This window comes from Lucilia sericata, unplaced genomic scaffold (genome assembly GCF_015586225.1).
Source record: "Lucilia sericata isolate MDLA Ls3-8-SP2 unplaced genomic scaffold, ASM1558622v1 Contig000781F_arrow, whole genome shotgun sequence".
Taxonomy (NCBI): Eukaryota; Metazoa; Arthropoda; class Insecta; order Diptera; family Calliphoridae; genus Lucilia; species Lucilia sericata.
In genome coordinates this window covers 142,989-158,081 of record NW_023994775.1, presented here as the reverse complement: position 1 = coordinate 158,081, position 15,093 = coordinate 142,989, and positions in this window count along the sequence as shown.

The window sequence follows — 15,093 nt, the reverse complement described above, 5'->3', positions numbered from 1 at the left end:
ATTTCTTTTTTACACTGTGGGCCTTTTTTTCGCTGGTGATATTTGCCCTTAAAAATAAAGATGCAGACCATACAAAAAAATAAAATAATATTTAAACATTTTTTCAGGCAAGTGTCATGAAGCTGTCATGACAAACATTACAGTGAAGAACCCAACGTTTATTTGATGATGGATTTACCGAAAAAAGTGAAAATTGTGTACTTTACTTATTGTGCTTTTTAACCGTTTTAAATGTACATGTATGCTGGTTAAATATATTGACACAGTTGTTAAATAAAAATGAAGAAGTTAAGTTGGAAAAAATACTGCAGTAAGCAAAAAATTGCGGAATAAAATTTTTTTGTTATTTTTTTTATTTATTAAAGCACGTTTTGCAGTTACTGTGTTATTTTTTTCCTATTGTTTTACAAAATTTCCTTTTTTTCTAATAAAATTCTCACATATTTAATTACACCATCAAACACTGGTTTTATGTCATGTTTTTTCTACTACGACCTTAAAAAGAACAAACAATTAGTTCGAAGGTTGGGAGATAAATTTCCAATTAAGAAAAAGTGCAAAATTATATAGTCAGTATTATAGTTAGTTAGTTAGTTAGTTAGTTAGTTAGTTAGTTAGTTAGTTAGTTAGTTAGTTAGTTAGTTAGTTAGTTAGTTAGTTAGTTAGTTAGTTAGTTAGTTAGTTAGTTAGTTAGTTAGTTAGTTAGTTAGTTAGTTAGTTAGTTAGTTAGTAGTTAGTTAGTTAGTTAGTTAGTTAGTTCGTTAGTTAGTTAGTTAGTTAGTAGTAGTTAGTTAGTTAGTTAGTTAGTTAGTAGTTAGTAGTTAGTTAGTTAGTTAGTTGTTAGTTAGTTTTTTAGTTAGTAGTTAGTAGTTAGTAGTTAGTTAGTTAGTAGTTAGTAGTAGTTAGTTAGTTAGTTAGTAGTGTAGTTAGTAGTTAGTTAGTTAGTAGTTAGTTAGTTAGTTGTAGTTAGTTAGTAGTTAGTTAGTTAGTAGTTAGTTAGTTAGTTAGTTATTAGTTAGTTAGTTAGTTAGTAGTTAGTTAGTAGTTGTTAGTTAGTTAGTTAAGTTAGTTAGTTAGTAGTTAGTTAGTTAGTTAGTTAGTTAGTTAGTAGTTAGTAGTTAGTTAGTAGTTAGTTAGTTAGAGGTAGTTAGTTAGTTAGTTAGTTAGTTAGTTAGTTAGTTAGTTAGTTAGTTAGTTAGTAGTTAGTTAGTTAGTTAGTTAGTTAGTTAGTAGTTAGTTAGTAGTTAGTTAGTTAGTTAGTTAGTAGTAGTTAGTTAGTAGTTAGTTTTAGTTAGTTAGTTAGTTAGTTAGTTAGTTAGTTAGTTAGTTTAGTTAGTTAGTTAGTTAGTTAGTTAGTTAGTAGTTAGTTAGTTAGTAGTTAGTTAGTTAGTTAGTTAGTTTTAGTTAGTTAGTTAGTTAGTAGTAGTTAGTTAGTTAGTTAGTTAGTTAGTTAGTTAGTTAGTTAGTTAGTTAGTTAGTTAGTTAGTTAGTTAGTTAGTTAGTTAGTTAGTTAGTTAGTTAGTTAGTTAGTTGGGTCTGGTTCTTCTTCATCAATGTCTTCTGAGGGATTCATAAATTTTATTCTTTTCATCCGAATGACTTCTATAGGAGTATTTCTGTGCTATTTTCAGTAAGAAATTTTCCAATCCAAAGTTCTTGTTGGTCAAGAATCTAAACTGATTTACCAGCCCTTGTACTATAATTTAAAATAAGGTATTGCATTTTTTGCATATATAAATAACGTATCTGTGAGTAACTCAATTAATATATTTCTTCAAACTTTGCTTTGTATTAGCCTGATTAGTCATATTATTCCCTTGATATGGTCAAGGGTTAATTTGAAACTACACAGCGATTAAATTATTAGTTATATTGGTTACAAGTAAATTTTGCAGGAAAAACACTATTTTAAACCAGAATGAAAGTCTTGCTATTAGAAACAAGAGAAAATGTTCTTTAGGTATAATTACAAAAATATGTTTGCTACAATCAAACTATTTTCTGGGTGTAATAATATACTAACCAAAATTCATTACAAAAATGTTAGAATTTAGTTTGCATGCATAAAAATTAAATGACTTCGAACTGTTGGCTGCTGCTACAACTATGTATGTCCAACATCTATTCCATTAACTGCTGCTGCCACTTTTATTTACTTTTTTTTTCTATTCTATTCATTGTTCGTGCATATCACATTAATACATTCATCCTCACATACATACAATTGATACTTGCATGGATGTACTGGTACATACATATGTATATGAACACTCTTCTAAATATATGTATATGTAGCTATATTTGTATCTAGATACTTCATGTATTGTATTTAACTATAATTAATATGACCATGAAATTTGAAAAAAGCACTATATAAATATGTAAAAATACCAAATAATAAAAATGTAGAATGATCTTTTAGTTGTAAATAGAAATATAACAAAAATACACAAATATCTAAATGTTTAGTGAACAAATTAAATGTATCTGTGAGAATCTATTTATTTATATTTGTAATTTTTTTTGGAGGGCATTTCTTTTAAGAATATTTATTACAAAGGTGCTTTTTAAAATGGTGTTAAGTAAATATAATTGTTGGAATTTTATAACTTTAACAGATTATAAAAAGTTTTTACCTTTAAATAATTCCAAGGTTTCGGTCTGAAGTTTTTAATGAGAAATAACTTTATATGTAGAATTCTGAATAAGTAACAGACTTAAAAAGTTTGTTGTCCTGTGTAATTACAACAGAACTTTTAAAAGTATAGCCATCAAACCTTTCTCCTTGCCTTGTAACGGCTCTAAAACAAGTAAAAATTTGTTAATTTTTTTTGTTAATTTTATTGTTTTATTATTATTTTTTGCGACTTGTTTGCATTTAAAGTCATATGATGGTTGCAAGTTAACAAATAATATTAATTAATTATAAACATCAAACATCAAATTTTTGTTTAAGTCTTCATTCATTCAGTTTTTATACACTTTTTTTTCACTTTAAGAACGCTGATGATTATTTGTTGTTGCTGCTGCTGTTAAATAATATAATTTTTTTGTAAATTTTTTTTTATTATTGTCGGTTTTATTTCTTACCATATAAATTAAACTTTATTCTTTTTTAATGATGTTTGACTTTATTATTATTATTTTTTTTTAATTTTTTTATTGTTGATATTTTTTCTTTACTTGTATAATTTTGTGTGTTTGTTGTTTCATCAAATTAATAGCTTAACAAATAGCAACAAATAATCTTCATACGTAATAGTATTTCTGTACTGACTGACTGATTGTCAGATAGAATGAATGGCCAGGGTACGTACGTACGATGTACTTGCTGCAATTATTTATTAACTTCTCTGTTGCTGCAAGTTCAAGGTTGCAATATGTATGTAGAGAATTAACTACAGATACAACTAAATACAACAAGTAACAAATAAAAAATATATATAAAAACATTGACTTTGATATTTAATTGGTTTAAAGAGCAAAACGCATACCTACAAGTGCAAGTAAATTAGTAATTGAATGGCTCTTTTTCCAAGTATTGATATTTAAACTAATTAATTTAATAAATATATACTTAATTAATTTAGATATCATATACCGGTAGTTCCATATAGAACTATACACCAATTGTCATTTTACTGTCTCTAAGTAAGACTAGATTATAGTCTATTCTATAATCCAGACTTTAGTCTATTATATAGTGCAAACTATACCCTATTCTATAGTCCACATATACTCTATTCTATAGTCCATACTATAGTCTATTCTATAATCCAGACTTTAGTCTATTCTATAGTGCAACTATACTCTATTCCATAGTCCAGACTATACTCTATTCTACAGTCCAGACTATAGTCTATTCTACAGTCCAGACTATAGTCTATTCTATAGTAAAGACTATAGTCCAGACTATAGTCTATTCTATAGTAAAGACTATAGTCCAGACTATAGTCCAGACTATAGTCCAGACTATAGTCCAGACTATATTCCAGACTATATTCCAGACTATAGTTCAGACTATATTCCAGACTATAGTTCAGACTATAGTCCAGACTATAGTCCAGACTATAGTCCAGACTATTGTCCAGACTATAGTCTACTCTATAGTCCAGACTATGTTCTATTCTATAGTCGAGACTATAGTCTGGGTTATAGTCTAATCTATAGTCTGGATTATATTCTAATCTATATTCTGGATTATAGTCTAATCTATAGTCTGGACTATAGAATAGATTAAAGTCTGGACTATAGAATACACTATAGTCTGGATTATAGTCCAATCTATAGTCCAGACTATGGTATATTCTATAGTCCAGACTATAGTATATTATATAGTCCAGAGTATAGTCTATCCAGACTATAGTCTAATCTATAGTCCTGACTATTGTCTATTCTATAGTCCAGACTATAGCCTATTCAATAGTAAAGACTACAGTCCAGACTATATTCTATTCTAAAATCGAGACTATAGTCTATTTTATAGTTCAGACTATAGTCTATTATATAGTCCAGACTATAGTATATTCTATAGTCCAGACTATAGTCTATTCTATAGTCCAGACTATATTCTATTCTATATTCCAGACTATAGTCTATTCTAAAGTCCAGACTATAGTCTATTCTAAGTCCAGACTATAGTCTATTATAGAGTTTACACTGTAGTCTATCATAGAGTCCAGAATGTAGTCTATTCTACAGTCCACTCTGCTCAATAGTCCAGACTATAGACTGCTCTATATTCCAGACTGTAGACTGCTCTATAGTCCACACTATAGACTTCTCTATAGTCCAGATAGTCTGCTCTATAGCCCAGACTATAGTCTATTGTATAGTAGTCTGCTGTAGTCTGCTCTGTAGTCCAGAATATTATCTGCTCTGTAGTCCAGACTAAAGTTTGCTCTGTAGACGAGTCTAAAGTCTTTTCTACAGTCCAGACTAAAGTCTCTTCTTTGTTCCGGACTGAAGTCTATTCTATAGTCCAAATATAGATTTTTCAATAGTCCAAGTACTACCTGGTAGTGTAATGTTATGTAGGTCAAATATCCATTTGCAGTTTGTTTATTTAAATTCTATCCTTTAAATCCATTTTACATTCAATACTTTATTTATAATTTCATATCTCTTCTCCTAAAAGGGAAGTCCTTGAAAGTTTAAAACAAAATGACAAACAGACTACTTTTAATGGTTACAATTTTAATTGTACAGAGCATCAGCAACTAAAAGGTACCAACAGCCAACATGAAAGATGAGATAACTTTTGTTTTTCTTATTTTAGCCATTAAAATAACAAAAACAAATTAAGACAACACAAGTCAAAGCAATTAATTTCGTTTTTATTATTTTTATGTTTTTGTTGCTACAAAGGAAATTAATTTCTGTTTAATAAAAAGACGTTTTACTTTTATATGTTGAAGTTTTTTTGTTGTTGTTGTTTGTTTTTGCTCTGTTTTTTTAAAGTACTTTTTTTTTAAATGTGACATCAAAGGGTTAATGCAGTTTAAGTTCAATGTTGTTGAAATAATTAAAACAAAAACAATAAAATTTAAAAACTGAAATCAAACCAACACTTAAAGTTATACACACAAACTTGCATACGTTTGTTTTTTTACAAATGGACATTTAGTTTAGTGGTTTGTTGTTGTTGTTTTTTATTTCGTTTTCTGTTGGACGTACTTCTGTAAAAGATTTAAAAATAACAAAACAAAGTCATACTTTTAATTAATTATCATCAACTTAAGAAGTGTACTTTTAGTCGACACAACACTCGTATATTCATACACTCAAAAATAAATATAAATATGTATTTAAGTAAAACCAAAACAAGATAAATATTTAAGTGGCTGAATAGTATAAATGTAGGCAAAAGGAATGAATTCTTTTAGAGATGTGTGTTTTTATGTTTCGGAGAAATGTATATTTTTGAATAAAAGCCTGATTTTTTGGTGATATATTGATTTTTATATAGAAAATCAGTTTTTAAACGAAACATGGATTTTTGGGTGAATGTACATTTTTTGGTAAAAGATCAATGAAATATGTGAAATACTGATTTTTAGGCGATTTTTCGATGAAATATGTATTATTGGGTGAAAAATCAATTTATCAATGAAATATGGATTTTTGGTGAAATATTGAATTTTCGGTGAAATATAAATTTTTCAGTGAAATATGAATTTTTCTGCGATTTTTCGATGAAATATTTAGTTTTGGGTGAATAATACTTTTTTAAATGTAAAATGGATTTTTAGTGAAATATTGAATTTTCGGTGAAAAATACATTTTTCGGTGAAATATGGATTTTTCAGCGATTTTTCAAAGAAATTTGTATTTTTGGGTGAAAAATCCTTTTTTCAACAAAATATGGTGAAATATTGAATTTTCGGTGATATATAAATTTTTTAATGAAATATGGATTTTTCAATGAAATTTGTATTTTTCGGTGAAATACGAATTTTTAGGGGAAATTTGGATTTTTCAGAGAATTTTTGATGAAATATGTATTTTTGGGTGAAAAATTAATTTTTTAATGAAAAATGGATTTTTTGGTGAAATATTGAATTTTCGGTGAAATTTAAATTTTTCAGTGAACTATGGATTTTTCATCGAAATATGTATTTTTGGGTGAATAATCCTTTTTTCAATGAAAATCGGATTTTTCGTGAAATATTGATTTTTTGGTGAAATATAAATTTTTCAGCGAATTTTCAATAAAATATGGATTTTTGGTGAAATGTAGATTTCACCAAATATTCGGTGAAATGTAAATTTTAAATGGATTTTTTGGTGAAATATTGAATTTTCGGTGAAATATGGATTTTTCAGCAATTTTTCGACGAAATATGTATTTTTGGGTGAAAAATTCTTTTTTCAATGAAAAATGGATTTTTGGTGAATTATTAAATTTTCGGTGAAATACAAATTTACCAGTGAAATATGGATTTTTTTAATTATTCATTTTTTTTTTTTTTTTTGCTAAATTATCTATTTTTCGGAGAAATGTTATATCGATCTCTCAGGATCACTTAACACCATCTCGGATTATCATTAGAAGTACAAATTCTTTTAAATATCTGATCCAATGGTGAACGAATGCAAGTACGATTACATACCTAAAGAAAAATTGTTGTTGTTAGTATTCGAGTACGAGTGAATAAGTACTTAGTATGTCATCAAAGTCATTGATGCGTTTAAAATTGGAAAACAACAAACAAACAATCAAACAAAAAAATGCTAACAAAACTTTCATAGACAAAAAAAAAAACACACACACACACACAGAATATAAAAGAAAAAAAAACTTAAACAGGAAATGCTAAATTTTTGTACTTCTAAACTTTTGCTTGTAGCTCTTTTTTTATAATGATCTACGTTTGTAGCTCCAATATCGCGTCATCGTCATCATCATTGTCACCCAAAACTATTTTTCATCGATTAGCAATTGACATGTTTAGGTGACTGTGTGTGTGTGTGTTCATTCGACATTTAAAATTAATGTCATCCTCTTTTGTTCTTCTTGTTTTCTTCTTTTTTTGGGAGGTTCAACACTTTTTTTATAGGTTGGTGTGGTTTGGTATATATCTGTATCTGTTGCATGGTATTTATTTTACTACTCTTATGCTTTGGAGCTGTTTCAAAATCATATCTTTTGTTTATGCTGTAGTTTATCTTTTGTTCTTTTTTTATTATTATTATTGTGGACTTTTTGTTAATTCATTTAGCAAACTATGTAGACGTCAAATTCTTTTACCTCCTCACCTTTTTTCTGTGTGTCTTTTTTTGTTCATTTTGGGTTTTTTATGTTTGTTTTTGAAATTTGTTGTTTTATTTATTGAGAGCAAATGCTAAACTGAACAAAAGAGATAATTTCAATATTGATTTTATCAGTCATCATACATAAAATGAAACATACATAGTAATCTACTAAGGGTGTGGTGTCAATTTTTGGGTTAATTATTTATATAAAGTTCGTTATATATTGAAATTAGTTTTTATTTGGCATCAAAACTTTAGCAATTGATCGTGTATTGGCAAATTTGAGTTTTAAAGCAAAATGGGAGGGTATTCATTGGGGGATTAACGATGACTTGTTCTCTTGAACTATGTTACCATTATAGTTCTTGAAAATTACAATAAAAAACTAATGAATACAGAAACTTATCATCGATCGACCAACCAGGTATCTAACTTAATTTATATTTCATCTATAGTATGTATATATTTGACTCCAGAGCCTTTAGCACCTTCACAATCACATATTTGCAATGATGTAAAGAGCAACATTTTAAATGCTGATAACTCGAATAGTGTTTATTATACTTCACACAAACTTATACATATAAATTTAATCATAAATACATACATACATACATACATATATACATATATACGTACATACACATATGGCAATAAGTGTGTTTTGTGAGTACTATAGTCCTACAATTCTTGGAATCAGTTTTATTATTAATTCCTTCCTAATGCTAACTAAACTTAGTGTTTATACCAAACTAGTGATTTTGCTGTGGTGAAAGGTAATGTAAGGAGGAAGCCAAGGATTAAAAGAACTAGTTTAATTCCTCTTGGCAATCAGATATAGCCAAACATTTCATGAAGATACTTATTAGACACAGTGTTCTTAAAGCAAATTCCATTAAAAGTTTCTTGTAAAACATGGAGATAGCTTTGTCTTTGTTTTCATTACCATACTGCAGGGTTAGACAAGTACATTTTATATAGGTAACCATGTATGAAGTAGTAAAATGATACTCTTTTAGGCTAGTGCTTAGATTTCATATACATTTTTTTCTTTGTTTACTCAAAAAATTTTCGTAAAGTGGGAAAACATTATTATCTCTGTAGGTCAAGATAAGATTACAAACGATCCAACAAACAAAAAGACAAGACAACAAAAATTTCAACGACTTGAGAAAACAGCAACAATAAACTATTTACACAGCCAGAAGAAGACTTGGTATTAGCAATAATTTTAATTCCCTTTAACGTTTAATTTCATCATTTTTCAAATATTACACATAAATATTTGCAAGAATGATAAGAAATGGTTGAGAGATAAATTTTACATTTATAAGAATTTAAAAAACGTTCAGGGACGTATTTTTTAAAAAAAGTTAATTTTGAAAAGTTTTATATTTAGTAAACAAGAAAAAGTTAGTTAAATTTAAATTTTCGTTGAAAATCGAAAGAGTTTTAAAGACTTTCTCCAACCATTGCTTAATTTAACTAACTAACTAACTAACTACTAACTAACTAACTACTAACTAACTAACTAACTAACTAACTAACTAACTAACTAACTACTAACTAACTAACTAACTAAACTAACTACTAACTAACTACTAACTAACTAACTAACTAACTAACTAACTAACTAACTACTAACTAACTAACTACTAACTAACTAACTACTAACTAACTAACTAACTAACTAACTAACTAACTAACTAACTACTAACTAACTAACTACTAACTAACTAACTAACTAACTAAACTAACTAACTAACTAACTAACTACTAACTACTAACTAACTACTAACTAACTAACTAACTAACTAACTAACTAACTAACTAACTACTAACTACTACTAACTAACTACTACTAACTAACTAACTAACTAACTACTAACTAACTAACTAACTAACTACTAACTACTAACTAACTAACTAACTAACTAACTAACTAACTACTAACTAACTAACTAACTACTAACTAACTAACTAACTAACTAACTAACTAACTAACTACTAACTAACTAACTAACTACTAACTAACTAACTAACTAACTAACTAACTAACTAACTAACTAACTAAACTAACTAACTAACTAACTAACTAACTAACTAACTAACTAACTAACTACTAACTAACTACTACTAACTAACTAACTAACTAACTAACTAACTAACTAACTAACTAACTAACTAACTACTAACTAACTAACTAACTAACTACTAACTAACTAACTAACTAACTAACTAACTAACTAACTACTACTAACAACTAACTAACTAACTAACTAACTAACTAACTAACTACTAACTAACTACTACTAACTAACTAACTAACTAACTAACTACTAACTAACTAACTACTAACTACTAACTAACTAACTAACTAACTAACTACTAACTAACTAACTAACTAACTAACTAACTAACTAACTAACTAACTACTACTAACTAACTAACTAACTAACTACTAACTAACTACTAACTAACTAACTAACTAACTAACTAACTAACTAACTAACTACTAACTAACTACTAACTAACTAACTAACACTAACTAACTAACTAACTAACTAACTAACTAACTAACTAACTAACTAACTAACTACTAACTAACTAACTACTAACTAACTACTAACTAACTAACTAACTAACTACTAACTAACTAACTAACTAACTAACTAACTAACTAACTAACTAACTAACTAACTAACTCTAACTAACTACTAACTAACTAACTAACTACTAACTAACTACTAACTAACTAACTAACTAACTAACTAACTAACTAACTAACTACTAACTAACTAACTAACTAACTAACTAACTAACTAACTAACTAACTAACTACTAACTAACTAACTAACTAACTAACTAACTAACTAACTAACTACTAACTAACTAACTAACTAACTAACTAACTAACTAACTACTAACTAACTAACTAACTACTACTTACTAACTAACTAACTAACTAACTACTAACTACTAACTAACTAACTACTAACTAACTAACTAACTAACTAACTAACTAACTACTAACTAACTAACTAACTAACTAACTAACTAACTAACTAACTAACTAACTAACTACTAACTAACTACTAACTAACTAACTAACTAACTAACTAACTAACTAACTAACTAACTAACTAACTAACTAACTAACTAACTAACTAACTACTAACTACTAACTAACTAACTAACTAACTAACTAACTAACTAACTAACTATCTATCTATCTATCTATCTATCTATCTATCTATCTATCTATCTATCTAGCTATCTATCTATCTATCTATCTATCTATCTATCTATCTATCTATCTATCTATCTATCTATCTATCTATCTATCTATCTATCTATCTATCTACCTATCTATCTATCTATCTATCTATCTATCTATCTATCTATCTATCTATCTATCTATCTATCTATCTATCTATCTATCTATCTATCTATCTATCTATAATTTGATATGTCTTAGTCAGTAGTAGAGACAAATTAGTTCTTAAATAGGAATTGTCTTTAAAACTGGTGTAATCATTTACTTTTTGCATGAAAAATGTCATCTAATCAATAATTTCTTTTCAGGAAAATGGCGATATTTTCTAACAAACGGTAAGTTTTTTACAGACTTTAAGTAGATTAATGTTAAATTATGCAATGTATCCATTACATTGGAACCCTATAAACAAACATTATGTAACTATTTCCTGTATGCTTTTCGTTATCGTATACAATTAACTGGTACACATTTCAGCGGAATAATAAAAGTTCTCACTTTTGTAATTCAATTAAAATTAAATGGAAGAAAATTTCATTTCTTACAAAAAATTAACAAGACCAATTTTTATATAGTTTTGTACAACCACGCAATAATTCAATTTTGACCAATATTATTTTAAAGTTCTTTTCATTTTTGTCGGTTTGTCTTCTCTAACACATTAAAGTATAGGAAAAAATGGGAATAAACTAAATTAAATTGTAAAATTATTGTTGTACATTTGAAGATGATGACGATGGAAGAAGAACTTAATTGACAAACTGATAAATGAACTGACCGAATAAATAAACGAACAAATGTTTCACATGAAGAAGAAGTGAAATAATATGGGGAAACACATTATATGGGTCCAATGTGAGCAGCAATACAACAACGTTCTTGTTGTTGGTCAAAGAAAGAACATTAGAAACATTAGAAATGCATTTTATATACAAATAAAAAAAATTGTTTAAATTTACCCACTGATACCGAAGAAGCTTGCTATGTTGGAAAGAAAAATTGTCGACATGATGACGATCAGATTTAGCGTCATCACATCAACATCATTATCATCATCATCATTGTCGTCCACATCACCACTCAAAATAATTCTAATGTTTGAAAATGTGATAATGGACTTAAATTAAATAAATGAAGACAAACGAACTCAACTGAACTGAACTGAACTAAATGTTCGAACGTTCTTACAAACAAACCTCTAAGTGTTGAACAAAAAATTGGAAAATAAAGAAGACAAAATAATATTGAAAAGACAACAAAACTCAATAGATAGATAGATGCTGCAGAAAAGTACAGAATACTGACAGAAAAAAAGAAACATTGTATTTTTTCTCACTTTTCAAATGACAAAAGAAGCAACAATTTAACCCATACGTTTAAATACAAACTAAAGTGTTTGAGTTCATTTAAAAATAGATAATATGTGAAACAACAATAGTGCCACTTCATAGATTGTAATAGTAGATAATTATTTATTTGTTAATTTAGAAAATAAAGAAAATAAAAACGAAAAAAAGAAAAGAAAGATCACTTGAAACTTTATCAGGCACAATATATACTTTCGGTAGTAAGTTTATCATACTTACTTTTAATAGTTTAAGTAAGTTGATGTTACATGGTAGCGACTTAAATTGTAAGCTCATTATAAATTCCTTAAAAGTTGTTTTCGTTAGTCCAGATCTATATCAGTACTTCTTATATATTTAACATTTTTCAACCAACTTCCATTAAATTAGTTAGAGATAGTGATTCTATATCTCACTACGGCTCTAATTACAACAATAAAGAATTGTCCATGTTTTGAAACCGGAATGATCTTAAGGTTAATTATTCTTAAAGCAGCACGGGAGTCTAGCCTATAGTCTAGTCTATAGTGTAGTCTATAGTGTAGTCTAGTCTATAGTGTAGTCTAGTCTATAGTGTAGTCTATAGTGTAGTCTAGTCTATAGTGTAGTCTATAGTCTAGTCTATAGTCTAGTCTATAGTCTAGTCTATAGTGTAGTCTATAGTCTAGTCTATAGTCTAGTCTATAGTCTAGTCTATAGTCTAGTCTATAGTCTAGTCTATAGTCTAGTCTATAGTCTAGTCTATAGTCTAGTCTATAGTCTAGTCTATAGTCTAGTCTATAGTCTAGTCTATAGTCTAGTCTATAGTCTAGTCTATAGTCTAGTCTATAGTCTAGTCTATAGTCGTCTATAGTCTAGATCTCTAGTCTAGTCTATCAGTCTATAGTCTAGTCCTATAGTCTAGTCATAGTAGTCTAGCTAGTCTATAGTCTAGTCTATAGTCTAGTCATATAGTCTAGTCGATAGTCTAGTCTATAGTCTAGTCTATAGTCCTAGTCCTATAGTTAGTCTATAGTCTATAGTCAGTATATGTCCTAGTCTATAGTCTAGTCTCTAGTCTAGTCTATAGTCTAGTCTTATAGTCTAGTCTATAGTCTAGTCTTATGTCTAGTCTGATAGTCATAGTCGATAGCTCTAGTCTATAGTCTAGTCTATAGTCTAGTCTATAGTCTAGTCTATAGTCTAGGTCTATAGTCTAGTCTATAGTCTAGTCTATAGTCTAGTCTATCGGTCTAGTCTATAGTCTGAGTCCTATAGTCTAGTCTCTAGTCTAGTCTATAGTCTAGTCTAGAGTCTAGTCCTATAGTCTAGTCTATAGTCTAGTCTATAGTCTAGTCTAGCCTATATAGTCTAGGTCTATAGTCTAGGTCTATAGTCTAGGTCTATAGTCTAGCTATAGTCTAGTCTAGTCTATAGTCTAGTCTATAGTCTAGTCTATAGCCTAGTCTATAGTCTAGTCTATAGTCTAGTCTATAGTCTAGTCTATAGTCTAGTCTATAGTCTAGTCAATAGTCTTGTCTATAGTCTAGTCAACAAACTGTTGAATTATATCGCTAATTGGTTACCCTTCACTGTTCATATGATGGATCTCACCAACATTGTATTTGAGAGTATTGATGCATACAATTTTTTCTACAAAATTTCTAAAGTGTTGATAATGTTACACATATTTATAGTAAATTTATGCTAAATGAAGATGTTTTAGTTTTTGTTTCACTTTTCCATCTCTTGTCTTCTTAAATAGATGTGGTTGCTTTTAACAAAAGATTAGGATGTTGTTGATTGTTTACGCATTGTACAGCTAGCTATTGCTGCCGGGCGGTTCGGCTGTTGTCAAAAAAAAAACCAAAGACTTAAGTAATAAAAAGTTGTGTGTGTGTGAAGAGTTCTTCAATAATAAAAAGAAAAGAAAGCAACACGCACAAAAGTCATCAGAGTGCTTGCCTGCTTTCAACATTTCCGCATTAAGATGAACTTTTTTCTACAACATCATCATCATAGACATTTGTATATCATCATTATTATTGTCATGATACGACTCACATTAGACCCTTAACTGTTGCTGTTTAAATTTCTTTTAAAATAGTTTTTTTTATTAAGTTCGTTGTTGTTGTTGTGGTGTTGAGTTAGTATTTGATTAGACATTTTTATGTGTTTTTATTTCTATATCACTTTATGTTTGCAATCAAATCATTTTAAATGTTTTAATAAATAAACGCGTGTCAAATGTGTTTGGGAAGAAGTGTGATGTACATAAATAGATCACTTAAACTTTTATATAGATAACTATAGTCCGACTGATATGTGTTGTTGATTAGTTAATTTAGAATTCTGTGCAGAAATTTATATCGTTTTGCTTTACTTAAGGATTTTATTTGTTTTTATTTTAATATATTCGGCATTATTTTATTTAAATGTTTTCATTTTATGGCCTCATAATTAGCTGTAATTAATGAAAGTGTAATTTTTTATTACAGTCAACCACAATTTTAATCCAAAAAAGGCTACCGTTCATTTATATAGTGGTGGTGTTCATACTGATTAATTTATTAATTTAATTATTTGTTGCTTCTGTTGTGCTGTGGTTGATGTTTAATACAATTTTTTAGGTTTTTCTTAAATCAAACAGTGACGTACACTGAAAAAAATCCATACCTTACATATATGAAAAATGTTGTACATTGTACGAATGCTTTGTTGTTTCGCATCACGAAA